The 14,844-nt window shown below is 41.3% G+C and overlaps 3 long non-coding RNA genes across 4 annotated transcripts; 1 reads left to right on the top strand and 2 right to left on the bottom strand.

Moving 5' to 3' along the window:
- The first annotated feature begins 200 nt into the window (after positions 1-200).
- Positions 201-2,049, top strand: LOC147607267 (uncharacterized). Its single transcript, XR_015264703.1, has 3 exons — positions 201-941; positions 1,090-1,239; positions 1,324-2,049. It is a non-coding gene; the product is annotated as an uncharacterized LOC147607267 (long non-coding RNA).
- A 1,782-nt stretch (positions 2,050-3,831) lies between these two features.
- LOC147607265 (uncharacterized) lies at positions 3,832-14,217 on the bottom strand. Its single transcript, XR_015264700.1, has 2 exons — positions 14,018-14,217; positions 3,832-5,652 (listed from the first exon to the last, which is right to left on the bottom strand). It is a non-coding gene; the product is annotated as an uncharacterized LOC147607265 (long non-coding RNA).
- Positions 9,125-13,995, bottom strand: LOC147607266 (uncharacterized). 2 transcript variants are annotated; one of them, XR_015264702.1, is made up of 3 exons: positions 10,155-13,984; positions 9,485-10,057; positions 9,125-9,274 (listed from the first exon to the last, which is right to left on the bottom strand). It is a non-coding gene; the product is annotated as an uncharacterized LOC147607266 (long non-coding RNA). The 2 variants fall into 2 exon arrangements; XR_015264701.1 differs by having other exon boundaries at positions 9,125-10,057; positions 10,155-13,995.
- Positions 14,218-14,844: the final 627 nt, after the last annotated feature.

Below are 14,844 nucleotides of genomic sequence, written 5' to 3'. Positions count from 1 at the left end.
TAGTTACAAGTAAATATGACCTTTTCCCTTGATTGCTGTGACAGGATTATTTCCACTTAGTTTGGCAGGTAGATGTTGCTTATCTACATCCACTCAGATCGTATTCACAGATAGTCAAGGTGAGAGACCGCTGCTACTTTTCCCTTCAAGGTTGTGCGTGATGAAAATGTTCTGATTCAATAATTGCTGTGACTCAGGTATGGGATGTGACGGACACTGGTACGTAGAAACCTACATTCAGAGCTTTCAAAGCTTTTCCCAATCTGTCCTGATTCCATTATCTAAATCGTGTTCTTGGTTTGCACAAAAATTTCTGGCAGCTGGAGTCATAGACAATATCAACAACATCACTGTGGTACATAAGACCTATCAGCATGATCGTACAGAAGCTTGTCGATTGAGGCATGCAGAGTCATGTGGGAAAGTTCTTCCAATCATCTTTCCAAACTCAGCCAGGGGTTTTTCAGGACCCATGCTGAGGTCTAAGTCAGACTACAATGCTGTAGACACACAAAATATATTGACTACATTGAAATTTGTACCACTTTCAACCACGTTGGTTCGGTGCATCCAATTTGGAGTTAGAGGAGACGTCCCATTTTTGCTATCAAAAGAAGAATATGAGGTGCATTCCTGGTCTCTCTAATGATGTGGTGGTAGCTTCAGAACTGCACCTCTAGTTGTGTAGGAAGCTATGTAATTTCCCTTGCATTGGGGCACACGTGTGAATTACATATGTGACTGTTTTTACCCTAGTGTAATATGATGTGAGATCAAACACTGCTGGAATTTCTTGCACCGAAGGCGCAGTGTACTACTCTGCACCTGATATTGTTGCCCATGTGCAGGTGATAGAACAACAAGGAAGTGTGCTTTTGTTGGGACGTAGCGGAACTGGGAAGACAACATGTTTGGTACTCCGCCTTCATAATGTCTACAAGGTGGCCCACTGCATACATGCTGTTACATGGTGTTACAAATCCTTAACTAGGCAATAGTCTCTGTTACGACCACAACTTTTCACACAAAAAAAAAACAGGAAAATTGTGATAAAAATCTTGTAGGCTCTACATTTTCTGGCTGTAACAGGGACTGAATTCTACTATCGATCCCTCTCTCAATTACTGGGAGCCATATTTCTCTGATATTCAGCAAGGGCTGAGTAGTATTAATCAGATTTTTGTAACAGTGAGTCCAATCCTCTGCGAGAGAATACGAAGATATTTTCTAAGGCTAAAGGTAAGATGTGTAGATTGAGAATGTGTACTAGGAAGCCACAGCAGAGCCTATGACCACTGATCCAATTCATAACCTTGATTTCAGGTAGCAATGGAGACAAGCCTTGCAGATAAAGACTCGATTAAATCTGCTATAAATCATGCACAAGTGATGAGCTTTCAGGTGAGCTTTCAGGTGACCTTTCAAGTCAAAAGGATGTGCAATACACATTCACTTTTGCAGGTTTTTGGTTGGATGCCTGACTCACAATATATACAAAAAATACAAGGCATTGAGTGTGCGCTTTTATCATGACACATTTCTAGTGAGACCTTGGACAAAAGCTCATACTGAGTTTTGAATTAACATCTACAGTAATTGAGCAAGCAGGTACAAACTTCTGCGTCCTGCTTCTTGCAGGAAATGAAGGACAGCATGCTGGAGGAAGAGGATGAGGATAGCCTGTTCTCACACATTCCAGATGATTTCGGATTGCTTAGTAGCAACCACTTTCCTTTGTTTGTCACCTATGGGAAACTACTGCGAATGCTGAAAGGTACAATAATTGAAAGCATAAAAGCGCAACAGAAACATCAACCACGTAGCTGCTGTCTGGAGGAATTAGGCAAAGGAGAGTACACCATACATGACAACACAGGTTCCAAGATAAAGGAGGAAGGACCAGAGAGTAGTAAACACACTGAGGGCTTATCGAGCAATGGGGTTGAAACCTTAGTTGACTTCTCTGATATGTCAGATGAAGAAAGCAATGGAGAAGATGGAGAAAATGGCCTTGGAAGCTTGTCATCTGAACTTGATGAGATGCAGAGATGTTTGGGCAGCTGTGAAGTTACTTATGAACTTTTTGAAAGACGGTACTGGCCTAGATTTGACAAAAGCACAACTAACCTTTTTGATCCAGTGCTAGTATGGTCTGAGATTGTATCACTGATCAAGGTTAGCAATCTGACTCGCTGTGAAGGATGTCAGTAATGCAGTCATGATTTGTACCTCCTCCCTGGGACAAGCATTCCTTCTCAGTTAAATGTATTTATTCATAAATGTTTAGTGCAAACTAGGTTGCATGAAACGCCGAGGGTAGGTTGCTTTGTTCTCGAGTAATGATTTACTATCACATGGTTTTGACCTGGTTTGAATGGTGTCTCTAAAATGAGATGTTTGTTTTTCCATTTACAGGGAAGTGACATTGCATTGGACACCAATGAAGGTTATCTATCAGCGGAGCAGTACTTAAACTGTAGTTTTCGATGCTTTCCAACTTTCCAGAATGACAGAGAGCGGCTGTACAGTGTTTTTAAGCAGTATGAAAGGATGAAGCGCCACATGTCTCATGTTGATCTGATGGATCAAGTGCATTTTATGTACCATATGCTCATCAGAAAAGGTTATGGGGGAGTTCCTATCCAAGAGATTTACTGTGATGAAGTGCAGGCAAGCTTGCTGATGCTACATACCAAGTTTGTTATTGCTAAATTTTTGAAGGCCGATGTCAAGTTAATGCAGAATTTTTAAAGACTGGTGCTAATCCAAATTACTGCATTATAAACTTGAAAGCATGGCATAGTTATGGTGTCTTGGGACACCGGAACTTCCCCCACTACCTCGGAAAGGAGTAAACAAGATTCACTCAAATCGTACTCACCGTGTCTACAGGAGTATTTTAACTCTCAATGGTCCTTGTCCATAGCCCCCACCTATGACCTACTGCCGGAGTATGTTCACTCTCAATGGTCCTTGTCCATAGCCCCCACCTATGACCTACTGCCCACTTTAGGTCTGCCAACCGTGGTAGCCCTTCCCACCTGCCGCAGTATGTTCACTCTCAATGGTCCTTGTCCATAGCCCCCACCTATGACCTACTGCCCACTTTAGGTCGGCCAACCGTGGTAGCAAGGGCTATATTTGAACCGTCATCCTCAAAGCAAACTGTCAACTGTCTCCATACCCCAGCCTATAGAGCCCCAGGTCAAAACGAGAAGGTGCACTCTCTCGTGGGAGGTTTTAAATCAAAGGCAATGTCAGTGTGTCTACCTTTGACAAAGCAAGGTGGCTATGCCTAGTCTATTGAGCTAATTAAGCATGATTGAAGACATAATAATACAGAAATTAAAGACAAGTACAGCAGAAAGCTAAGCATTTTGCATTGATAGTCAAGGCCTTCTTAAATAGGACCTGAAAAGGAACAAGTGAAGAGGCCGCTGTTGTGTTTAAGGGTAAGGGGATAGCAAGCATGGGGAAAGGCTAAAGCAATGGAACTGATGCTCAGCTCTTCAGCAAGACTTGGAAGTGGAGATCAGAAGTGGAAGGTTTTCAGACTAAAAATATTAAATTCAAAGTCAGAGTCAGAAGTAGCAGTTTAAAGTTAGAAGTAAAAGGAGGAAGGATGTAGAGTGTCCACCCCGTCATCAAGTTTAGCAAGAGGGGATGCCATGTGCACGTCATTATCCTCCTCATCATCAGCATCACCAGCAGTAATATCATCACGGAGGGCATGGATGCCCAGTCGGTAGCCAACCATGCAGTCGGTTGTCATCTGGAGCATTGAAACAGCCAATCGGCCAGGCATAAAAAGTCACACAGCAGCCTGGGCAAGGCATGAGGTCAGTGCGGCATATATAGAAGAAAAGCAATTATTTTCTTGTCCAAGAGCTGGCCGACAGCAATCATGTTGGCCGACCAACACTCCAAATAAGCATAAAAGCATAAGTCATCATATTCAGCAATCATTCAGCATTCTCATCATTTCATTAGTAGAAGTCATGTAAGACCAAAGGTCACCCCTATGGGGCTGAGTCCTGACCAAGGAACAAGTTTGCACTCACGAAAATAAGATCATTGGCTTTTTTGGTGCCAAGACGATTCCTTTTCTTTGATGCAATGTGGCCAAGATTGCTCCACAACTACTCAAGAGAAGAGGAAGAGCATCCCTCGCTCAAAATGCATACTGCCAACCACTGAAGCTTAGGAATACTGGCAAAATAATCCTCCCACCAAAGAGCTTCATCCACCTCAGCCTATCTCTTATCCCAAAATGCATCACACAAGCAATCACTGGCACATGCTCTACCTTGTGCATTTCGAGATAACGGACATTGATTCCATTCTGACAACAAGCTGTTTCAATGCACACGAACATGTGAAGAGCCACTCATGCATAACGAAATTATAAGCAAAGCGTGTATCTGAGTACTTCAAGAGATCCTTTTTGGATCTCTTTCAGAACTCAAAAAGAATGAAGTGATGTTTGTGAATGAACATCACATTGTCTCTGGCCTTCTCAATGATAGCGACTTCCCATGATAACTTGCTGATGTCTTCTAGAAGATTGTTCAACCCATGCAAGGAGAAAAGATCAGTTGTGGATATCTTTGCTCTAATCTCTCTCCGGGTGCCTTGTTTGTGGGTTCTCCATCTACAACCCATGCATGATGCAAGGAGAAAAGATTGTTCAATCCATGCGTGATGCAAGAAGGAAAGATCAGCTGTGGATACCTCTGCTCTAATCTCTCTGCGGTTGCCTTGTTTGTGGGTTCTCTATCTACAACAAAGTGTAATACATTTTGAGGCCCAACTTGCTCAATTACCTCTGACCACTCTTCCACAAGTACATCGGCACTCGTCCCTATGGATACCCCACCTCTTGAGTAAGGCACTGTCCCATGCACTAAACGAGAAAAAGTCACTCCATCCATCTAAAATGAGAGTGATCCCATTCTTCTCCTACCCCAACTTCACAGTCTCTGAAGCTGCGTCAATTGCCTCCTCCTCCGCCAACAATATGGTTCTCAAGGTCTCCGATGAAGGTGAAGTATAGGATGACCTAAAGTTTACAATGGCTTTTACCATCTCTTGGAAGTACGGAGATCGAGCAGCATAAAATGGAATGTGGTCGTGGTAAAAGAACCGCGTCACAGCTGCATCGACCGCTTCTTTCCTCCTAGGATCCTATGTGGTATGCAAAGTCCTTTGTGAGGAGCAAGGAGTTGATGATGGAAAAGTAAAAGAAGTAGCTGAAGCTCCAATAGCTGCAAAAGAGGTAGCTTGTCCACTTTGTTGAAATGCCATCGATTGAGAGCCACCATCTGAAGTAAAAAAAGAGAGGTCCACTGCTACATTTCTTCTTCCACAAGGTTGGGGCTCAGGCTCCTTAGCTATCGTTGCAAGCTCGTCTTGTCTTGCTTTTTGGATGACATTGCAAAATCGTGTCTCATGCCTTGGTTCGTGAAGAAAATGAGCTCACATACGATTAGAGGCTCCTCTCTTTATTGTAGCCACAAAGCTTGCACTCCCATCTCTTTGACCCTCCACTAGCATATCATGACACAATCTCAACCTCATCACACCATGTCCAAGAGAAGGGCCTTTTTCCTCTCCTGGTGCTAGTGACAATGGGCCTCAGTGCCATGATGAGAGCTGAAATTAAGCACAAAATCATTTAATACTTGATTTCATTAACCCAAAAGAGAACATAGTGAAGATGAGAAAAAAAATCATTTCTTCTCTGTTTATTTCATAGAGAAAAAAACGAATAAGAAAATCATGGGAAATTTTGAAATCACAAGAAAAAAAAGAGGGGGAAGGGAGAAGAAGAAAAGGAAGTCATTCCTAAGTCCTTTCATTTTGTCATTATGAAATCATGAGTTTAGTCCTGTGTCACGGAGTCAGCATACCCAAGAGCATTACGCGATCTCAGCTCATGGTGCAATCCTCAAAACTCATGTGACCAAAACACTTATGACCCCCTCACCTACAAATTTTGATTGTCTTAAAATTGTGCCTGAAGTGTGATATGCAAGTGAGGTAAAGTTTTTAAATTTAGAAACTGTTCTGCATAATCTTTCCATTGTTAGCAAAAATACATAAGAAATAAGTATGTTCACTATGTATATATGGTTTCCAGGATCTGACAATCTCTCAGATAAAATTGCTTCAGGTCATCTGCAAAAATCCCAAAGGTATGTTGATGTGTGATGGTAAGAGTGTGGAAACATCAAGCAAAACAAATTAGGCACATTAACTCTTACCCCAAGTAGGACTAGTAGCTTCCATCAAGTATTTAGTATCTCAACACAATGCTATTCTTTTAAGCAAATGCAATGGCATATTTCCTAAGCGTTGATACATAGTGGAGTTTACTATTGCCTTTTCCCTAGGTTTTTTTTTAGCCGGAGACACAGCACAAACAATAGCCCGTGGTTCTGCTTTTCGATTTGAAGAGGTAAATATAATTGACTTAAATCCAATTATAGACTCAGGTATTTGATTTTTTTGTTCCAAAAAAATGCACATGAACTTGTGTAGGCACAATTCTTATCTCTGTCAAGCCATTACTTCCTAGACGAGCAGATGTTGATAGAAACTCTATGCACTGAAATATAACCCAAAGGTCGCATCATGCAGGTAAGTGCCATGATGTTTCGTACACATCAAAGACAGATTCATAAAAAGTGTCTTACCAGACAATACAAAATGCACCGAGCACCAGCAAGAATGCAGCTCAGTGACAATTACCGATCACATGGTGGCATCCTCAGCCTGGCAGCATCCGTCATTGAGCTAATTGAAACATACTTTAAGGCAAGTTAGTTGTTTTTATGGTGATACACTTAAAAAGAGTTAAGCCAAGGTCTTTTGTTTTATGTTTCTGTAATCCAGGCACAACATTCACATGTTACTTCATTTGCCAATCAATTCCATGGTTCAATTTAAAAAATTGTAAAGCCACCCTGCAGAAGCAGGTTGAAGTTTAGAGCGCCATCGAGTGATCATTAATTGCTAGTACGCAGGCTCTATACTGGGGATGCAAAAAATGGAAGAGAAGGGTACAGGGTGCACCAATAATTTCAAGATAAGGTTTAAAAACCAAGGATCCTAAAATAATTGGAGACAAGGTTATAAGGTGAACTTGATGATTTTGAAATAATTAGGTTGGGACCCGGCAGGAGGTAGAATGGTAGTTTGGCAAATTTGAGACCTGAAGGGAAATTATAATCTTTCACAAGCAACCTTGTTGCTATCATCCTAACACGATCTAAACCACTTCTGAAATATCTTGCTAAACTAAAAGTCCAACATAATCAGGTATGCGACATATTACCATAGCCAATGTGAACCATATACAGGATAATCTCATGTAAAACTTCTTGCAAACATCCTGTCACAGTTGAAACCAATGCTTACTTTATAGAACTAGAAATGATAGTCAGGTATGGGACATATTACCATAGCCGATGTGAACCATATACAGGATATTAGTGTCTCTACAATCTCACCTCCAAGCTCTCATACCTTACCTTAGCTATGATTAGCACCATGCCATAGATCCCCTAAGAGATTGAGACGTATAATTTTAGAGAGTATAAGGGTCTAGTAGACCAAAAAAAAAGAAAGTAAGGTAACAAAAAGTAGCATGACCAATCGATTATCTTAAAATACCTTAGCAAAATGCACTAATCATACCTTACCTTATCTATGATTAGCACCATGCCATGGATGACAACATTTATGTACAACAATCGTCCTTTGTATGCAGGGATCCATCGACTCACTAAAACCTGACAGTGCACTGCTTGATGGCCCGCCACCTTTATTTCTGAAGGTATTTTTTTTCTGGTTTTCAATCTTTTTTGAATACTCAAGTCTTGGCATATTTTTCAAGCACAGTTTCTAAGAATTTCTGACACAAGCCTTGAAAAGTTTCATGATTGTTTTTTTCCTTGCAGGGTAGCACACATGCATCTTTAAACTGTGATCTCTTTGGTGCCGATAGTTTACAAGACAATTCTATTGAATTTGGGGCAGATCAAGTCATCCTTGTTCGCAGCCAAGAAGCAAAACAGGTAGAGAATCATGCAGTTTATTGCCTTTACTAATCATGTTATCTTTCTACGTTTATGCCGTTTAAGGTTTTGTAGGGCATGCTATCCTCCTGAAACTGAGTAGGATAAAACTTCTTGCAGGCTGTGCAGAAAACATTCAAGACAGGAGTGGTTTTGACCATATACGAGGCAAAGGGCATGGAGTTTAACGATGTGCTCCTTTTCAATTTCTTCAATGATTCTCCAGCACAATTGAAGTGGCGTGTCTTTTTACCCTCCACGCAAGAGTGTAAAAAGTTGGCACCATCATTCCATGAGGGAAAACATGCTATCTTGTGCAGTGAATTGAAACACCTGTACACTGCAATTACAAGAGCTCGGAAACAACTATGGATATTCGACTCAAATATTGACATGCGGTTGCCAATGCTGGAATACTGGAGGTTCCATAATTTGATACAGGTAATCTGCTGTGGTATTCTTTTGAAAAAAATACCTTAATGCCCCACATATGGGGTCAGTATTGAGCTCAGTAACCAGTTTCAGCTACCCTGTTTTTTCCCACTCTCCTTGATGAGTATAAATTATCGTCATTGAAAAAACTAGTGAGAAAGATGGCAAGAGCTGACCCATCACACTAATGTTTTACTTGGTGATAAATACATGCCAAGAGTTGGAAGAGGAAGGTTTACTAATCCATGCCACACAAAACCTTGTTTTGTAAAAGAGCACACAGCGCACACAACAACAAAAGGGTATTTGAGAGAGGAGCAATTCATCACATTGATGAATTGTCATTTGTAGCAGCCCCTTGACCTCAACAACCTGGGCCTGTCTTCGTACTCTAGTGCAAGCATCTCTCATTGTTCTTTAACAATCACTTCATAATGGCATTATACCGTAAACTTCATTTCACCGTGCACCTGAATTGTGCCAACCTAGACTCCCTCATGTGTAAAAGAGCATTTTTGTTCATGTTTTCATGTGCGTATCTGACTGGACTCTGGATCAACATGCAGGTCAAAAACAAACCTATGAGACTTGCCCAGAGAAGCACTCCAGAGGAATGGAGACAAAAAGGCTCAACATTTTTTGAATATAGACTTTACAAGGAGGCCCAACTTTGCTTTAAGAAGGCCAATGATGATGAGAGTGTCAGTTTATGTGAAGCAAACATTCAGAGGCAAGAGGCACAAGCCAGTGTCGACAGAGGTGATCTGCAAAGAGCCAAAAGATTGTATTATCAATCTGCAGGTTTGATTTGCCGCATTCATCATTCAAGTTCATCATGTCTGATACTAAAACTTTGAATGCTAACTTCTGGCTGCAACACCATGCAGGACTGTTCAAAGCACTGGGCAAACTCAAAGCAGCTGCACAAACACTTATGTCTGGAGAATACTACACCGAGGCAGGTGAAATCTTACGTGGCATGAACGATTATGATGGTGCAGCAAAAGCATTCCTCAAGTGAGCTAGACCTTTTGGAAAAGGGATGAACACTGTTTCAGACTAACATGCATAGGGCTTGAGGCTCAACTGCCCCTTATAAATTCTCTTTGCCTTTTATGTCCAGGGGTAAGGAGTACTACCGAGCTGCAGAATGTATGGAGGAAATCCAGAAGTTCACAGAAGCCATTAGAATCTATAAGGAAGGTCACCATCTTGAGGCTGCAATCAACAAGATGCAAGATACTGAATACCTGCACAAAGTTGACCCAACTCTATCCAGCAAAGTCGTGAAAATGTACTGCATCCCTTTACTTAAGCAAGCTCATCATTGTCCAAATGGGGATCCAGACATGAATCAGCGCATAGAAAGGGCTCTATCACTTCTCCCCTCCAGTCAGGTACGCAATACCTGATAGTTCTTTTAAGCCAAAGTTGGGAATTGGTTCTCACTCTAATTAAGGAAGTTGGTAAGGATGTGATGTTTCTTATTTGCAACAGAAAGAGAAGCTCCTGATAGACTATGGACACGTAAGTCTTATCCAGCTTTTCTGTGAAAAAAAGGAAGAATCTAGAAGTGAGTCATATGTTACCGATGCAGCAATGTATTCACAACACGGGCAAAAACAGAAGGCTGCAGACCTTTACCTTAAAGCTGCTCAAACATTGGGCATGGAGAAGACACAAGTGGCAGTGCAACCAGAGCCCAAGGTCCTCATTGAGAGGTCTTTGGAGTGTTTGTTGGGAGCTCTCCGAATGCAAATTGCCAGCATAAAACCAGAAATATTGACATTTAGAATCGCTGAACCAAAGAAAAATGATGAAAACAAACTGAACAAGAGCCAAATAGCTGAAGATGATCAGGCAATGGAGGCCATGTTCCAAGCCGCCCAAGGTTTTATCATAGAAGCCATACAGACATATTGCAAACTCGAAGGTCTCTGCAACTCAGCTTACAATGAGCCCAAGGGTTTGGCTTTTGAATATTCTGAACAAATAAACCGTCCAATAATGGAAGTTCAAGAACAATATGCCCAGCTAACAGGAAATATGATAGAGCTTCAAAATTATCTTGAGACTTACAGCATTGCTGGTGGTGAAGCCTGGCTTGATGCACAGTTGCGTGTTTTATTCATTCTTTGTTATGCTTTTATAGAGAACAAATTTGCCACTACATGGGACTTCTGGGCAGACTTACAGAGCAAGCTCGTGCACATTTACAGAATTCTCAACAGTGGTTTGTTAAATCAAACAGAGAACCAGCAATATCTGAAGTGCTGTGAAAGGTTTTTCAGGATCAAGCAGCATCTAGATGAAAGCTTTTATCTGATAGAAGAGGATACCATCAACATGCAAATAGTCCAGCTCCTACAGCTATGGCACGCCGAGACAAAAACAGAAGTGATAGCTGAGGAGACACCTTTAGAATCTGCCACACGGGTGTGGCGCTCCTTGAAATCATTCTCAAAAAAAGCTATGCGAATTGTCCTAGGAAAGTGGGTTCAAGAAATTCTACACTTTGGGGCTCAGCTTACACAACAGGGAAACATGCTTAAAAAGCCTTGCCCAGCATATGCCAATCTAGGAGTTTGTAGGAGAGGAGAAGCCTGCCATTTAGTCCATTCTACAACACCTGCAAGTCTCAGGGATTATCTACTTCGGCTAGTGAAGCAAAGCAGCTTTGCCCACTTACAGGTTTGTATTTTGATTGCACCTTCGTGTCCTCTTGGAAATCTAACCATAACACTTAAATTGGATTTGATGCGTTGAACTTGATCAGGTCAAGTTGGCCAGAGAGATGAGCAACTCTCTTGACAACAAGAACAAGGATGTGTCACCTGTTAAATCAGCAATGCGTCTCTCCAGATACTGGTTGGAAACGCTTCAAAAGAATTTGCACATCATCTCACCATTTTCCACAAACTCATCAACAGTGTCACAGATTTACAAATCCTCAGACATGCCAAAGGCAGGATTGACAGATTTGGCATCATGTGTATGGTTAAGCAAGGAATATAACCCTAACAATATTACACGACTGCTTCAAACCTTTTATATTATTGTGCAGCTGGAATTGAATTATATCCCTTGCTACTGTAAAAGATTCACACAACCAATATATGCTAGCAGATGTCATCTCCCTGTATGGTTGATACCCAGCAACAAAGGGCCCGTTGCTTGGTCAATGCACTCTAATCTCTTTAACATTATCAAGCACGCAAGAGAAGGAGATGCAGAAAAGTTGGTACAGGTAGGTTTAAGGTACATTGGATTTTTGGTGACAGGGGGTTGTGAAATGACATGTGAACAGCCATGGATAATTCTATGGCTACTAGAGGTCATAGCAGCTGTATCAATTGCAGTGAGAAAAAGGTTCCATGGCATAACATTACCTGCAGCTGTGATTCATACATTCTTTACTAAGCAGAAAAACCTTTGCAAAAGTATTATACACAATGATAATCGAATCGGTGGGTCATTACACAATCTTTGTGAACTGGCCATGAATATCTGGCACCAAAAGATCTGGCCTTTGGAAACGGGTGACCAGTGGTTTGCGGGAAGTTTGCGAATACAATCCCTTCTTATGGTATGCAGCTATCACATGGACAACCCACAACTAGGCAGGGTATGGTCATGGATGCAAGAAGTTAACAAAGGGATGTCTCAGGCACCCATGCATGCAAGTGTTTTACCAGTTGTCAATGCTGACACCCTTGATGATGCTCGTAAGAATCTAGTCAGTATATTGAATAGCACACAGGAGCCTTTGGTTGCTATTCATGTGAAGGGAAAGAAAAACGTTCCTTGGTCTGAACACAATGCCAGTTTCATCTTTGAGATAGATAGATGTGGGTCTATGAAGCAAGTTGAGAATAATCTAATGGAAAAGTTAGAGGCACAGGGCAAGCCTCCTGAAGGAATTGATGAAAAGACTGCACCTGAGATGTCAGAGGTGGTTCTCCTCTCTAATAATGTGATTTTAAGGTGGCACAATGGAGCATTATTTTGACATTTTCTTCTGCTGTTTCAGGAGGAGGATATAAATGAAGGTAATGAGCAAGAAGCAACATTAACGAAAGAAGTAGCAGCAGCGTGCCTACTACAGTCATGTGTGCGAAAAGTGCAGGCTGCCAAGCAGAGACTTCTGTCAAGAGATGATGTTTGGGACAGTAAGTTTGAACAGGCTTGTCTTGTATCAAAGACATGGTCATCAAGACGGTAAGAGAGCCTGATTGATTCACTTAGAGACATGGTTTTTCTTAATGAAAAAATACATACATATATATATATATATGTATCACACTCAATTTGAACTCCTTCAGATACAGGATGTTGTACCTGGGTCTGGTAATGCCAAGGCTGTATGATATTTACAAGTTACGTCAATCAATTGAAACAAACACAGTAAAAGTCAGGAGAATGATGGCAGAAGTGGAAGAATCTAGCCTAGAAACGTTGCTAGATCAAGAGGATACAATGAGGTTCATTCATTCATCCTTTTCCTCTCTCTCTCTCTCTCTCTCTCTCTCTCTCTCTCTCTCTCTCTCTTTGGACAGTTTTTGCGGTGGCAGACCCATCATCCAAGAACTTCGTACCCCAAAAGATTAAAATCCTCTTGGCCCTTAATTGATGTATCTACAGATTGTGAAGCGTCAAAAGCCGACTTGTAGCTTTGTTTTGTTTTTGATATTACTCTGCGTGTATTGAATTATTGGCCTCCATTGTCTTTAATAAAATCTACCTATCTATCTATCTCCCGCCTGCTGAGACCCTGACCCTCCTCCAATGAGATCCATATTAGGGACATACTCTAGTAACATAGAGCTGCACCAACACAGGCAGTGTGGAGGCTAGCTATGTACTCTATCTATGAGGAGGATGACTTATGATTCCCTTTCTTGTTTTGGATACACCTGACTCCATATGGGTCAGCGTAGTACACATTCCTTCAACTTAGGTTCTCTTTTCCACATTTTGATTTGAATCATAGAACACGTAACAAACTTTTGGTCTCATACTCTCATAGACCCTTGGGGGGGTCTTTCGTGGACGTTAATAAAATCTCTCTCTCTCTCTCTCTCTCTCTCTCTCACACACACACACACACACACACACGAGCTTCCCTATGTATCACCATGATATGGTGATATACTTTGATGCATCATCATCATCATCATCATCCGGACATGATCATTAATAAAATCTCTCTCTCTCTCTCTTTCTCTCTCTCTCTCTCTCTCTCTCTCTCTCTCTCACACACACACACACACACACGAGCTTCCCTATGTATCACCATGATACAGAGGGAATCTCTCTCTCTCTCTCTCTCTCTCTCTCTCTCTCTCTCTCACACACGAGCTTCCCTATGTATCACCATGATATGGTGATATACTTTGATGCATCATCATCATCATCATCCCGACATGATCGATCTCTCTCTCTCTCTCTCTCTCTCTCTCTCTCTTCACACACACGCACACAAACATTGGACGAGGATGAAAACTAACCTTGAGATCCTGATTGATTGGGTGCAGGGAGCTGATAGTAGAGTCGAAACTGTGTCTGGACGCGCTCAGCGTGGACAATGAGCGGCATGCAGAAGGAAATACACAGTTCCTGCGAGAAGCTTATCGAGACGCAGTCAAGACACTCAGAAAATGGAGACAGTTCTTTGGTGAGAATAATTTGCCCTTCAAATGAGGGCCGCAGAAATCTTTGGTTGGCTTTATGGACTCGAATTGCCATTATTTATACCTTTTTCCTAGCATAGGAAGGGTTAAACTTTTTTTACTATTTATATAATTTTTCTTTTTCGTCTTGGGGTTTATCCCAACAGGGTAGACCCTTGTTTCACAAAAGGGAGGTACATGGTTCGGATCTGCCCACTCATGGTTGGCATGTAATTCCCTTCTCATTTTCTTTTTAAAAAAATGGAGTTTTTCGAAATACGCTAGCTCGTCCTCTCTAGTCGGAGTCTTGACGCCGCATGCACCACATTGAACTTTTATTTCAAACAATTAGGGCCTTTATAGATATGACAACCTGCCTACCCATCATGGGAGAATCCCCTATTGAATCGGCATTAAAAAAAACAGAATTGTTTGTCACTACCACAAAATCGTGTGCATCCATCTCAAGAACTTTATGCTTTTAACAAAGTCTTGTGGATCTTAAGAACTTTATGCTTCTAAGTATGAAATGCATTCAAACATTACAATAATTATAGTTGAAATTAAAAAATAAAAGATTCGATGGAGAAAATTAATTAAGCAAATCCGTGATTGAGAAGTTTGATTGGCAAATAACTATAATAAATAGCTCAATTTTACATCAG

Source organism: Cibotium barometz, chromosome 55, assembly GCF_041138505.1.
Source record: "Cibotium barometz isolate CiBa-2024 chromosome 55, ASM4113850v1, whole genome shotgun sequence".
NCBI classification, from domain to species: domain Eukaryota; kingdom Viridiplantae; phylum Streptophyta; class Polypodiopsida; order Cyatheales; family Cibotiaceae; genus Cibotium; species Cibotium barometz.
Note: the sequence above shows the minus strand (reverse complement) of the source record. Positions and strands in the feature narration are given on the sequence as shown.